Here is a 15934-nt window from a genome sequence, read left to right on the forward strand (position 1 = left end):
TCGAAAATTCGCACTTATTAATTGTAATGGAAACACATCAAATTATTATGAAAAAAGATAAATTTGTTTCTTTCCTTTTTTGTGGCGAAAGGGCTGCCTTTATAGTAATGAAACACCGTTTTCACTGCATTCCGCTTACTACCTGCAATAGTAGGAAAAGTACCATATGAAAAAAATTGTTTTTATAGAATTGTTACAGTTACCATAGAGCTTAAAAAACATCATTCGTTTTTGGAATGGGAACACATTTTTTCAGTATTTCAGTATATGTCTCCATAGCAATGAAACAAAGTGCATATTTTGTATACTATTAGTCTGCATTGAACCAACTATTAGTACACAAAATAACCATATGGTCCTACGACTTTTTAATTTTGTACTCATATTCGCAATTCTCTTATATAATATTAAAAACAGCTGAAACATAATGCGAATGACTTTGACCATTCAAGCGGAATCAAATAAAAACTTATGGACAGTCCAGTTTAAAAAATCTGAACTGATTAACAATAATCCAACATAATTTTCTTGCTTTGATGATTTTTTAATATTATTTGTATACATACATTTTTTGTTATACTCATAGTATGTTTCAGTGATGGTTTTGCGTGTATGTGACCATTTTGACACATACACGCACGTGTCAAAATTGTACACTCTTTGAAATTTTCTTGCCAGCGGTCTCGGCAGTTCAAAAATTATGATTGTTTTAATAAAAAAGGATGCATGTGTTAAGTTTTCCGAACTGGAAAGATTTCGGATTTCATTTGATGCCAAAACATTAATATTGCCTTTGTTTACATCAATTTGTTTGAAAAAACTTTTTCTGATGGTCACATCACAGCCAAACATATTTCCAACCGACATCATTCCTAAATTTGAAAAGTTTTATTTTCATATTTTCATAATTATTTTACTTTATACATTTCAGCGACAAAATAAACTACTAGTAAGATCCGACCACGCGTTACTTAAATTATATACAATATATACTATTATAATAAACTATTCAGTAGAGTGAAAAAAAAAATCCATTTGGCATTCTACTTAAAGTTAAATGTTTATTATTATGTTTACGCCTGAACAGTGTTAATAAATCGTTCTACTTTATTACGAAAATTCACGTTCTTTAAAGAATTATGGTCAACACAATTGGCTAAGCACCTTCACCCATCTTCATCTCCAGCATTCATTATCGAATAATATTCGACCGAATAGACCACGTCCAGCACGCAGTGAAGAAAATAAAGCAGCCGTAGCTGAGAGTCTACGCGAAGACCGTGGAGAGTCGATTCGGTGCCGTTCGCAGCAACTCGGAATGACGTATGGAACGACTTTGCGCATTTTACGTAGAAATCTTAAATTACAAGCGTAAAAAATACAGCTTGTGCAAGAACTGAAACCGCTCGACCTACCCAAACGACATCGCTGCTCACTATGGACTCCTGAAAAGTTCCAAGAAGATCCGACGTTTTCGAGCCAATTTTTGTTCAGCGATGATGTGGCTTAGTAGGTAAGTAAAAACCAAAATCGCTGCATGGATAAAGAGTAACCTGAAAAGATGCAAGAGCTGCCATTCCATCCAGAAAAAACAACGGTTTGGTGCGCCGGCGGTGCAGTGAGAACATAACTTTCAATGGCGACCGTTATCGCGCAATGATAACCGACTATTTGATGCCTGAAATTGAAGCTCGTTATCTTGGCGACATTTAGTTTCAACAAAACGGCGTGAGATTTCGCGCGTCATTCGCTAGTTATCAGTCGAAATGCTCGAACGAGTCATCAACAATTGAATGCAATGAATGGACCATCTGAGATGTAGCCGCGACCAACATTTAAAAGAGGGACTTTTCACATTAGGTTTGAAGATACAAGAAGTAAATCTAGGAAATTCTGTCGAAATATATGAATTGTATTGATTAAATTTAGTTCAACCTACATGTTTCTCTATTTAAAGATAATTTACGAAACTTCCAGCTATTTCCTGAATATTCCATTGAATTAGCTCGTTATGCTCGGTTCATTCCAAAGTCAGATAAAATAAAAACAACTCCATTAATATCGTTTCTTATGACATTTGTAATAAAACTGTAGGTAAAGAAAATATTCGGTACCAAAAACTTTCACTTTATCCCAAGGGAGTCGTAAAAGCAATAATTCTACTCACACACACTCTTAACACACAGTATTCAGCCCAGCATATGGCAAATATTTGGATGCGGCAAATTCGCCAAATAAAATGCATGCGTACTGCCGGAACATATGTAGAACATGATGAAATCCTCTTTCCAAACATATTAATCATTCGCATATGTAATAACATAGCACCACCCCACACACCACGTCTAGCAAGGCAGGCATAAAAACACAATTAAAGACAACTCAATGGCCTCGAAGATTCCCCAAGATACGTAATGTGTGTATGGATATGTGACCGCATGTCAACAACAAAAGTTTCGCTCAAAACAAACATTAACCTAAAGAAACCATTAAAAGTAAAGAAAAATTTGATAACAGTACCAGCCACTTCCATACCAGCTTACACGAACAAATAGGAAAGTTCTTACAATCCGAACATGCAGGCGACGAAACGTGTGACATTTGCCATTGTCGTCCATGCGAACTACTGCCATGCGACAAAGAATTGGCCATAACAACCGAAAACCAGGCAGCTAGTCAACCGAGCAAGCAGCTTGCCGGGGAAAAAAGAATCAGACCTACATAAAAACGTTTACAATTGCAGCTTGGTGGGTGATGTCTTCATGTAGGTAAGTGCTATGTTTGCGTTTGAAATGGATAAGTGCCAGGCTTTGGTCTGCCATATGTTATATTTAAGTTGAGACTAGCAAAAAAGTGTGGGTGCATTCGCACGTGTCATAAGAAGTGTCTCTTCATGTAAGAAACAGATTTCTTTCAGTATTAAATGTGAGGAGACACATACGCATACGTGACTACATTAGTGGTTCCCAGTTATTTCTATTTTTAGAGATATTTGAAAAACATTCTTTTAGGTTCTTTTAGGTTTTAAAAGAGGACGAACTATGCTCGAAATGTTGTTTTTAATGGCGGTTTCTTATCATTAGCTTAGTTTTAAGATTTTACTTAACAAATAATTATATTGTTGTAAAAAGCGCCAACAATATTTTGGTCTTTGTCTTAACCTTTCGGCTTTTAACAAGTGACGAGAAGAAAGTTAAGCTCAGCTGCATTTTGAAAATAAAATGGATCGACGTTACCTCAGCAAGAAAAATCGCTATTATTTCAGTAAAATCCAAGATATATTCATATATCCATACTATACGAAATTGCTACACAGTTACTTCTCCGAGAATTTCGATACCAAACGAGTTTCAAACAAGTAGACGCCCTATCGTAAGATTTCTTACCAACTGCTGAAGAAAATAATTCGAACTGCAAAGGTGAATAGAGAAGGTACAATCTTCTATAAGAGTGCAGAACTGCTGGTGTACGCAGATGACATCGATATCATAACAACCACGTCACTAGTTCTGCTTTCTCCATACTCTTGGAATCTCCTTTTGGCGCCACCTTGCGAAAAGGAGAAACGACGATCAGAGGGCCCTCAAATAAACAGCCATAACATCGCTAAGAAACTTAACATTCATCAGCCATAACATCGCTAAGAAACTTAACATTCATCATATCAAACGGTTTTAAACCGTTTAAAAAGGCTGACCAGAAAAAGAAGCTCAATGTTTGGGTTTGTGAAAAATTTAATGGACCGAATTAACATCTGCAATTCTTTGCTGAAACGAAAGGAAATCGAACTATTTCTGAAGCGAATGGTAACAGGAGACGAAAATTGGATCAAATACGACAATAATGTGCAAAAAAGATCATAATTCAAGCGAGGTGAAGCTCAACAAATGGTTGCAAAGCCAGGATTGACGCTTTGAAAGGTTATGCTGAGTGCTTGGTGGGATTGGAAAGGAGCCATCCAGTATGAGGCGCTCCAGTCTGATCGAACAATTGATTCTGCATTTTACTGTCAACAACTGATGAGATTGAAGCAAGCAATCGAAAAACCGGCCAGAACTGATCTACAGAAAGGGCTTCGTCTTCCATCAGTACAACGCTAGACCACACACATTTTTGATGACTCGGAAAAAAGTGGGAGAGCTTGGTTTGGAAGTTTTGATGCAATCACTATATAGCCCTGACCTTGCACCATCGGACTAATATTTCCTTCGGCCAATGCAGAACTCTCTTAATAGAGTAAAGTAGACTTGAAGCGTTGGCATGCGAAAACTACATGTCGCAGTTTTTCGCCGAGAAGCTAGAAAAGTCGTACACTGAAGGAATAATGTATCTAATAAAAATATGGCAAAAAGTGGTCGACCAAAATAGCATATATTTGGTTCATTAAAGTTCATCATAAATATAAAAAGATAAGTTGAATTTTGATTAGAAATACGAAAAGACTTTTTCGACTAGCCAATATAAGGGCAGCTTCAAAAAAAAAGTACAAATATTAAGAAATGATAATATTAAAAAAAAAAACAATCGATTGCAATAAATTTCAAATTTTACCCATTTCAGCCACTCTGATAATAAATACAAAAACTTGTTTTTTTTTTCAAATATTGAACGTTGCACCAACGAAAGCTATGCGTCAACGCTTGTAAATGGTCTAAAAGCTTATCGTCACCTAAAAAGCAAAATAACGTAGCAACATTTTCGCAAATTTTCAGTGGTATGAATGAAACACGTAATAAAATGGAACATGAGTGAAAAAAAAATTATAATATTGGTTAAAACTGGTTTATATCTGAGGACAGAACCTGAAAGTGTTGGACATTTGTAATATTATCTATGTAATTTGAAGTAGTGAATCGTAATCAATAAGATACTCAATTTCGAATATTTGATGATACGTTATTTTGCATTTCAGGTGACGTTTAACACACGGGAAAGAGAGCATAGATACTCGTGCATCGCGTCGACCACTCATGAGCAAAACTTGAAATTACGAAATGTAACTGTAAACAAAGCTGCTGCGGAGGACAGCCAACACATTTAAGGCCACTTTTTGCGCCAATTTTGCAACATTTGCAGCTTCTGCTGTCTACTATTCCGTTTTAGTATTTTTCTACAAATAACGTCTACATTTTTTCAGCCACACTTACTCCTTTACATTTCACATTTCAGAAAAAATGAATTAGAAACTATCTTGTTTCCGAGGAAAATTAACACCTTCAATCAATGTCATTCACAATGCACTGTAATTTTTTCAAAAATTTCGAAGCGTACTGAAAAATACACTCACACAAACACAAACATAGTTCTCGTTTTCTTTGCCGAATTTCTATTCTTCGTTGCCTTCTTCTTTACCTTGCTTGCGCCCGCTTCAAGGCAGAAAACAATTAATTTTCCAACACGCAAACAATGGTCCACTTGCAGCAACTTTTGTAGAATTTCAGGACTTTCCGTTACGGATGATAGATGTCAACCGCGCGGCATCTGTTGAGATTGGCATTGCGGTTGTGGTTATGCCGGTTTGGAGACCTTCATTAATTTTTCACACTCAAATGTGTATACTGCTCCTTAACACATTTGCTAAATTGCAAAAATACGAGTACATCTACGCTGCTCGAGATGCTCGAAAGCAGAGGACATAACAATTTAAAGCCATAAAAGGCGGCAAATATGAAGTGTGGACACGAGAATATTTTGATGCGCACCGTAAAATTTATAGAGTGTAAATTGTTAGGATTGACCGCTCAGCAAATGGAAAACAGCCGCAGGCCTGTCTTCTGGCCATAAGGCGATACTCGAAAGTTTTTACGATGCTGAAGAAATAAAAAAGACGACGAAAGAGAATTCTGCGAGCGTGGCAGGTATTTACATTTGAATGGGTTTATTATTTGCAAGTGGCCTATAAAATAAAAAGAAGTAGTTATTAACTCTTCAACTCACTTACTTTATGGCATTTATAAAAATTTACGACTTTTCACAATATTACATTTTTCCTTTTCTTGCCTCGGTCACCTAAGAGTGTATGGCAGCGCGCGGGGTGTAAAAAATGAACAAACGCTGACGTTTGAGTGCTTTTCCGACAATATGCGCGGGAGTGATATAAATAATTGAAAGTAAATAACGAGCATTTCCAGGATTTATACGAAATTACTTTTACTCAACTTCTTCTTTTTTTGCCATTTTTTCAATTAAAAGTTTGTCTTATGTGTACATATGTATGTATAAGGCAACTGGTGTTTAGTTCGATAAGGGTATTATAACATAATTGTTGCTGGTTCAAATAATTGACAGCATTGCGCGAAAGTGTTATTATGTCATATATGTATATGTACATAAATATAAACAACATTAAAGTAATAGTAATACCAAATTATTTTAAATTAGTAGAACATCAACACATTCGAATCGCAAGCCCAAAAATTACAGAAATACCCGAAACAAATGTAAATGTTTGCAAATGTTTTTGAAGTGGCGCTGAGTCGCTGATAGCCAACGTCCAAAATTGTGCGAAGTACAAGGAGATAAAGGTACAAGGTTGGTATTTTTAGTAGTTTTGAAAGGACATAAGAAAATATAGTTTATTACAAATATTTCAAATGCTCCAAAAACTAAAATGTCACTGTGGTCGGAAATGCCGTCTGCCAATTTCACACTACATTCTATTAGATCTATTAATTTTATGAGTGTGTGCTCCGCATTAAAAACTTAATTTTTTGTCTTTTCTATAATTTATAAACTTTTAACGCGGTATTTCAAACTGATGAACTACAGACTTAGACCTATTGCGGTTTTCAAACCAACTGCATTTTGGTTGAAGTTTTGAAATTCAACATAACTCGTCAAAACAAAATTTCGGTAAAGGGATGTCAAACTTTTACTTTTTGATAGTCCTACGCTTTTTAGCTCTATGCCAGTGGTTATTGGTAGCCGTTGTGGTTGAGCATTACTGTGTTTATTTAAGAAAAATTTTCATATAAAAAGCAGTAAAAAAATATAATTAAGGCATCGTGGGACTGAAGAATCGATACAATCTACTATTCTTAGGAATATACTTTTTGAGTAGAATTAAATTATTCAAGCGTTTCGCTCTTCTTCAGTCTTTATAATATTGAAGTCTTCATTATATTAAACCATATTATTATGAAACACCCAAAATATAGTAGTTTGCGCCCGCTCAAAGTTAAAATCATTTAAAATGCATTCTTGACAATTACAGGCAACAAGAATACGGGAAGTTTTTGATAATATGCCTCCATCCCATTTACCTTTTCACAATCAATAACTAAATTAAAAAATTTCAGCTTTAATCAACTGTCGAAACTTCATTTTTTACGTTAGTATCGCCAATGAAACTTCGACTGAAAGTGGTTGAAGTTCGTAAAACCAAAAAGTAATTGAATTGATCAGAAGTTAAATTGATTCAACTCCAATTCACCTGAGCGGAGTTGAGAAAACTGTAGAAGGCTTCATATAATCACATTTGAAAGAGATCATTTTCAAAAACTAAATGACAAACAATATTCGTTCGAAGGATAATAATCATTCCCTATTAAATGTTGAGTTTCTGTGTTTTTTCTTTAAAAAAGTAAGGAAATGGACCACCCTTTACAACTTTCATAAGCTTACTTAAATAATCAAAATACACTTGATAGACAAGTTAAATAAATGTAACACTAGAAAATTAAAATTTTCAAAAAATGCTCATTTATAATGTCAAATACATTAAAGAAGAAGTAGCAAAATTTTTATAGTATGCGTATATTTAGAGTAAAAGTTTCAATTTATATGAACTACAAGTATATATCGTCATCTAGAATGCAAAATAACGCAAGCGAAAGAAAAACGATCTAGTAATTACGATTATTGAAACAAAATTTGAGTTTTAGTTATAAAATGATAATATATTGGTTATGTATTGGTTATATCTGTCAACGCAACCCAAAAATTTAATGCTACATATACATATGTAACATGATTTACTGAATCGAAAGCAGTAAAAAACTCAATTTCGATTATTTTGATGATACGTTGTTTTGCAATTTAGCTGACGATATACACTCGCCACGCAAAGCTTGCCACTCAACATTTGCAAGTGTTGTGCATAGTTAACAACACTTTATAGCGGTACTTTTTGCGGTATATAAATTTTTTATTTAGAAATAAGTTAATGACATGCTGCTTATCACATCTATTAAAAATTAAAAACAAAACACATTCAGCTACTTATATGTATGTATATAAAAAATCATTTGAAAGTTAGTGAGCTTCACAAAATGAGCTCGAAATGTGAGAGACTGACATGCAATGAAAAAATATTTTTTTTTTATTTTTTTATTTCATTTCATTTACACTATAATTGAAATTAATGTTTTGTTTTCTTTTCTTTAAATGAAACATCAAGTTTAGTCGCGTTATTACTTTAAAAACAATGAAATTGGGCACAGAAAAGTTAGTTTGTATTTTACTCATTAAACGTAATGAATTAATAACTATAATTATAATTTGATAATATAATTTAGTTTACTGCTGCTTAGTAAAAACTTAACAAAAAACTAAATTGAAGAAAATCGCGAAGCAATCAAAAAGACATATTTAAATTATAGTGGTAAGCTTTGCGTGGCCACGAGTGTATATTAAATATATTAAATAATACTTGGAGTTTCTATACACCGGTCAATAAAAAAAATGTTTCAATTGTGAAAGCTGCAGCAAAAATAAAATTCCTCATAATGACTTGAGTATGAATTTTAAATATTATGTAATTTTTGAATTTTTCTCAACAAGTTCTCAGAGCATATCTTCTTTTTAAATTTCTGTATGAAAATCATTAAAGCGGATTTAATGGAATTTAATGGTGCTTGTGGCAACAAAAAAATATATTTTAAGAAACTGTTTCTTGACTTGATAGTATTTTATTTATGCAAGTATATGCAACAATAGTTTCGCACTTGAATAAAAAATTACGAAACTTTATTCTCAAAGGAAATTAAAAATTGTAGGCACATTCTTAATGCTTGCAAGTATTCAAAAATGAAATAAATTTTTTTGTGAGCAGAGAATTTTTAAAATGCAAATTCGCTGTAATTCGTAATTCGCAGTATGCATAAAAGCAAAGATGTGATTTTAAGTGTTACCTTAAGATTTGCTAAACTTCCTTTATTTTATTTTATTTATTTTTTATTATAACTAAAAATGTAAAATTATTTTCATTATTCTTCGACAAATATTAGTCAGCCAGAGCCTTGATACTTAACTATATTGCTTTATATCTTATTTTATCTATTTATTTTATTTATCAGTAGCTTTACTGTTTGGATAGATAATATACATAAAACATTACTGTAGATCCAATTAAGTAAAACTAAGTAGAGTAAGCATTCTCCTAAAACTATTTATTTAACAATAAACACACAATTTGCCTCTTAACTTCATACAAAAAAAAAAAACAATTTTTTTCTCTAACAACCTCGCTTCAAAATTCTTTGAAATTTGTTAATTACTTTAATCCAGCTAATTCACTCACATATAATTTTTTTTAATTATGTGCATTTATTGTAAATAATATTAATAATGAAATGATAAAATATTGCTAAGGTTTGTTCGATTTTATTGTTCAAGTTGCCAAAAGTAATTTGCCTTACCACTAGAGAATTGCCGTAATCCACAAGTAAAGGCTTCCTTAATATTTAAATCCGTTAAACATGTGAAGAGACAATTTTTAGCCACTAAAAATCAGAAGTTTTTTCCCACAATTCTTTAAGATATACAAATTTTGGTACTCAAGGGCTCACTTAATATTAATTCAAGCACAGTTATTTTTCTTGTTTTAATGCTTTTGCTGTAATATTTTAAACTATTTCGAGCAGCTGTAAGCAATCTTACACACACACACACATATATGTTATTCTAGCGATTTTCGCGCACAGTCTGCTTCATTTTGCCAAACTTAATTATGCTGTTTGGTTGTGTGTAGACACTAATCACAACGTCGCACAGAGTATTTGGTATGGCAATTTATGCATTAGCCATTTAGTCACTTAGCCACAATTAGCGAACTGCTACTGCATGCGACCGAATGCCGCTAGAAACCCGTTTCAACTGAATCAAAACAATCACATACCGTTGATTTTATCGTTCAAAACAAAAGTGTGGCAAACCCCTAAAAATATCCGCTGCCGTGCGTGAAGCCAAAGTGCAAAGCGTTGAGTGGCGAGCACGAAGCAGCGTAGCAGCGAACAACGAACGCCGAGCGAGCGCTTGCACAATAAGCTTAGTGGTAACAGTTTCTTATCACAAATGCCAGGCACAAGTCACAGCTGATTCAGAGTGTTCCCTGTTGCAATCGGCGCTGAGAAAAACGGGAACAGAAGTGCGCATAATTTTCCTGGGGAAATTGAAGAACAGTTGTCGCGCAGTGTGCTCACTAGCCGCGCTCTCCTGCGACAACTGTTCCCAGTTTTGCCTGTTTGTTTACAACGACTGGTCGGATAAGAGTATCCCCTCCCCCTTCTAAGAGGGGTCACACAAATTAGCGTCTGCTCAGCATATGTTTGCACTGAGCGCACCGCAGCGTGGGCACACATGCATAGACCTTAGCAAAAACTACCGCTGGCTGTGTTGTAAACAAAGGCTGCATCTGCTTGCCATCGCCATCATAGATGCACGAATGCTTAATATGTATTATTATAATACGGTTTACTTAAACGCACTCATCAGCATAAACTCATAATCCGCCAGCGCTTTTTTCTTCGCTGATTTTTGTCGCATGCGAGAAATATTCCTGACTGCGTATTTATTATCCTATTTCGTATTTAAACCGCCAACGTTGGCGTTCGTGTCTCCAGCGTAGCGAAACTTGTGACTTTTCGTTTCCTTTGCAAAGTCAGTCACTTTTTCCGCCGTTATTTGTCGTTCATTCGCTTTTCGTTTGTTTCCTAAGCATTTAGGTTAGCCTTACACACACACATGTGCACGTGCGTTCTTGACTTGTCTTATTTTTTCTTATTTGGTATCATCTTCTACGAATCAGCGCGCTTCACAGAACGTTGTGGCCATTGACATCTGTTCGTCTTGATTACAGGTTTGTCTAGTGCGGTGGCTAAATGCCTGGTTGTCTAACCGACTGACAGCATGACTACTGGAATTTCAGCGCCCCGTGTGTGTATGTGCGTGTGTTGTGCCGCCAGGGTGAAATGTCGTTAGCTCGCATGTCAGCACATTGCGTCCGGTGACGAGCAACAGCACAAATACAATAACAGTTACATATGGAAATATGTTAACTTGTGTATCCTGCATACACTCAGACATGAGTATGTATGTATGTGAATGTGTCTTATATGAACTTAAGCATACTTTCGAGCGCATTCACAGCGGCGTAAGCGTGTTTAAAGCTCGTGAGCGCGAGCTCTTTAAGCTATGTACTATCTGGATGTATGTGTGTGTAACATATATGTGATAAAGTTGGCTTCAATTGCATTATAGTCCATTTAACTGGATTTGCTTTGCTGGGATTTGCTGTTTAACCTGCATTAAAGGCAAACATAAATTAAACCAGCAAAAGTCAATGAGTGCACATTTAAATAGCACTGTACGGTAATAGTGAGTACATTGGAGTAAATTAAAGGGAAGTTTAACCCAAATGAACGTATGAAACTAAAAATCAGACTACATTCTCCCAAAACTGGATTTCAATAGACACTTCCAGGTGAGGATACCATCTAGACGAAAATGGAGAAGGGGTTCAATAGCAGAGAAGGATACCACCTCAGTCTATACCGACGGGTCCAAAATGGACTGCGGAGTAGGCACGGGGGTATTCTCCGCTGATCTAGGCATATCTCTCTCTATAGAAAAAGTCTGCGAAGTTCTATTAGAAAACCCCGGGAATATACATAAAGCAACTATATTTACGGATAGCCAAGCGGCCCTCCTGGCATTGTCTTCACCCATGACAATGAATTCCAGAATAGTTCACAACTGCAAGAGAGCACTAAGCTCAATAAAAGACAAGCTCTAGCTAAACTTGATCTGGGTTCCCGGCCACAGGAACATTTTAGGTAACGAAAAAGCAGACGAGTTGGCAAACGAGTTGGCAATGAATCCGAGGCGGAGATAATACCAAGCCCGCTAGGGTCGATCAAAGGAGAGATCAATAGACAATTTCAACAAATTGCAAACAACAGGTGGAAAAACAGTACAAAATGCGTCATAACTAAACAATTATGGCTAACATACGACAGGAAAAGAACCAACGACCTATTAAATAGGTCAAGAAAAAGTATATACAGAATAACAGCTACCACAACAGGGCACTGGCCATTTGGGGAACATGCGTCCAAAATGGGTATGCCCTACAACGACATCTGCCGTGGCTGCGGAGTAGCAGGGAACAAGGAAACAATCTTCCACTTTCTCTGCGAATGCCCAGCTCTAGCACAGATCCGACACAAAACACTCGGAATCCACGAAGCACCAAACCTTGAATGGATTTCCACCAAAACCATATCGGACATAAGTTTCATCGAAACCTCAAAATGGTTTGAGAGAGAAGGTGAAACGTAAAGCAGATACAGGAGGTTCTACGAATAGTGTATCAAAATGGCACATCAGTGCTAATTGATCCCGATAGGGCTGCACTCCTACCTACCTACCTACCTATAAAACTCCGACTATTGCTGTATCGATGTAAACTGTCAGCGCTTAAAATATGTAGTACAATATTATCAATTTTCTATTCATAAGGCATAGATTTTGTTTTTATTAGAATTTTACTAAATATATGTAAAAGGTAGTAACAAAATTCGAATACTGGTAAAGAGGAATGATCCCTTTTATCTAGTTATTGCAGCTATCGAGATGGAATAAATTGTTCTAAATATTCTGTATCGAATAGAAGAGTATATTTTGAAATTTTTAACCCTTCTGATGACGAGATCGTTTACGAATGACCAATTTATTAGGACGCCGGTAAACAGTGCTCAGGTACTTTCGTTTGATCATAAGCATTACATCATCTATATAGGCAAATACCCTGCAGCCACGATCTTCAAGTTTTTAAGCAGGTCATTAACGACCAGAATCCATAGAAGAGGAGAAAGAACTCCACCTTGTGTGGTTTCCCTACTCACATTTCGTCGCACACTCAGGTTGCGCCATTCAGATGTAATCACTCTGACGCACAGAAGACTGGGAATGAGGTGTTTGAGGTTTGATTCAACCCCAAGACTATCTAAAGCAATAACTACTGACTTCGGAAGAACATTGTTGAAAGCTCACTCAATATCAATTCGGAATACGCCTCCTTATGTACAGTCAATCCGTTAGACTACACTCGGGAAGTGAGCATCCGAAGTGTCTCCTCGCTGCTCATGGAACACTTCCTATTTGCGTCTGAGTCTAGGGGACTCATGGCAACCCTCCACTTTTTCGCAGAAGTTTTTCCATGAAGTCTCTTTGCTTTCCTTAACTCGGACTTGTATATTGCAAGTCCCGGTTTATAAAACGCCCAGTCGTCAGTAGAGTGAATAAACGTCTGCAGGATGCTCTGATTTCCCAAAGTTCTATAGTCCACCAGAGAACTTAGCCGTCACCAGCGTGGCTGAAATTAGGTAAAAGAAATGCCATTAGTTTATTTCGGACCGTCATGCAGGCTCTTATTCTATCTCTATTGATGGTGGCCAGCTGCTTATGACTTTTCGCCCTCAATCGCCCCAGAACTAACAACATCAGTGATCTCTATTCGTCATACCCACCCCACCCAGCCTGAGCGCCATCAGTCTTGGCATTCGTCGGAAGTATCCTGAGTATTCTTCGAAAATGAAGACGTAACCGCCGTAACCATCAATGATATCGTGAACCGAACCGAATTTTTCATCAAATAAATTGAAGAAGAAGACTTGGACAACATTTGGTTCCAGCAGGACGACGCTACGTGCCATACAGCAAATGCTACACTCAATCTTTTACGCCCTATCTTTAAATTTAAAACTTTATATGGCCCACCCGTTATATACATATCATCATTTAAAGTGCAAAACAACATAACGTCAAAAAAGATTGAGTTGAGTTTTCTGTTGATTGTGATTATTCGGATTATCCACAAAAATTTTTAGTTTCTGATATCTGATACTCGTATAACCAAGTTATAACAAAATTCCAGTTTTGTTTCATTATAATTAATTTATTTTCTATATCGATTTTTCTTCCTTCTATAGAATTATGTTATGTTACTTTGCATTTTATGTGCTGATGTATGCTTATTTATGCGCATTATGCAAATTATTGAAAATATGTATATACATATTTATTCATATCGAGTGTATGCGTTTTTAAATCACTAAGCAACCGACTGCACAAGTTCAGATACTTATTGATGCACTTCCGCATATAAGTATGTATGTACATAGTAAGTGGAATAAACATAATATGTGCATAAATCTCTCTAATATACAACGTCGAACATGAAAAATATTCCAGACCATTACTGCTTACAAAACGCCAACTTAGTTCACCGTCAGATCAATTTATGTCCAAAAGTGCACAGCATGGCGTCTTAAAGCGCTTGCAATGCAATATATTTTAGAAAATTGCCAATGCAGGTATTTTTGCAGTATACTTTTACTATATTTATTATCGTACATAGGAGTGTGGCACAGCTGCAAGGCGACCAAGGTAGCTGATAAGTTTCCACTGTGCGACCAACGGCAGGGCACGTAAATAAATGCGCAAATCCAGCACCAGATAAAGTACTTTAAGGGTGAACGAAAGAAATGCGCCACCAAGTGAAACACACATGCACCCATACGCACACCGGTGAATGCAAGATTTGTTATTTCAATGCTCGTTTGTGATGAAATATAACAAGCAGTTCAAAAGCGCGCCAATAGTTCAGTATGCGTGAACTCGTCTTACAAAGTGCCACTTATCGCAGCAGCAGCAATGAATCCGAAGCAAGTGCAACAACAGTTGTCTGCATGCTTCAGGGCGCATACAAACATGCGAGGGGTGTGCGTGTGTTGGCTCTGACTTTGTAGTTGAGAGCGTGCTATTTAAAGTGAGATTTCATAGATTATTCATAGAATTTTCAGACTTAATACCGACTGCAAATATGCTCGACCACCACGCCATTTATGTCACTGAATTTATAATCAAGCATTTACAATCTTTCGACTACGAATATTACATATAATAATAAAATAAATTTAAAAAATATGTGAAGATTTATTTATTTAAATATATTTTGTTGCATTCTGTTGTATTCACTTTTATTTCTCTTCCGAAGTCGTTGTAAACAATTTGACATATAAACAAGTAAGGAAGGGCTAAGTTCGGGTGCAATCGAGCTATAAAATGCAACTTGCAAGCATCAAAGCCACGGAAATAGCTTAAGATCTAAACGTCAACCAGAGTATCGGAATATAAGCAATTTTATATACAAACACATATATATATATATATAACTCATACACCGATTGACATATTCGGCATAAGATTTTTAGAAAAACGAAAATCATTATACGTAGTATATGTGAGTTTTGTAGTATCAATCCGATTTTATCTATTAACTATTATCATGCCATATACTAAAAAAAATGTTCCCTGGGTTTCATTAAGGTCCTCATATGCAATCGCCAATCATATGGAGCAAAGTCAGCCGGATATTCAAAAATCCTCATAATAGTTAAATGAAGGCTAGGTCAGGTTTTCGCCCAATCTAAATTTCAATTGTATATCTCACACATTGACCGATTTTTTCGGTCAAAAGTAAACTGAACCGGTAACTGGAGGCGTGAATAGTATTTGTTGGATTCGGAAAATTTTTGGACATTATGTGGCATATCTTAAGGGAATTATTAGTGGAAGGTTTTCCCGTTATATTAATTACTTCTTGATTTGTACACTGTGTTATATGCGAAGTGGCTTAAGAATATGGGAATAA

The 15934-nt window shown here is 35.7% G+C and overlaps 1 long non-coding RNA gene across 1 annotated transcript in view; it reads right to left on the minus strand.

Annotated features, from left to right (window-relative positions):
- The window catches only part of LOC125778439 (uncharacterized), a 59491-nt gene extending 49294 nt beyond the window's left edge, over positions 1-10197 (minus strand). The window contains exon 1 of the long non-coding RNA XR_007422702.1: positions 9639-10197. This is a non-coding gene — a long non-coding RNA (uncharacterized LOC125778439). The remainder of the gene's footprint in view (positions 1-9638) is intronic.
- Between the last annotated feature and the right edge of the window lie 5737 nt (positions 10198-15934).

Source organism: Bactrocera dorsalis, chromosome 4, assembly GCF_023373825.1.
Source record: "Bactrocera dorsalis isolate Fly_Bdor chromosome 4, ASM2337382v1, whole genome shotgun sequence".
Classification (NCBI taxonomy): Eukaryota; Metazoa; Arthropoda; class Insecta; order Diptera; family Tephritidae; genus Bactrocera; species Bactrocera dorsalis.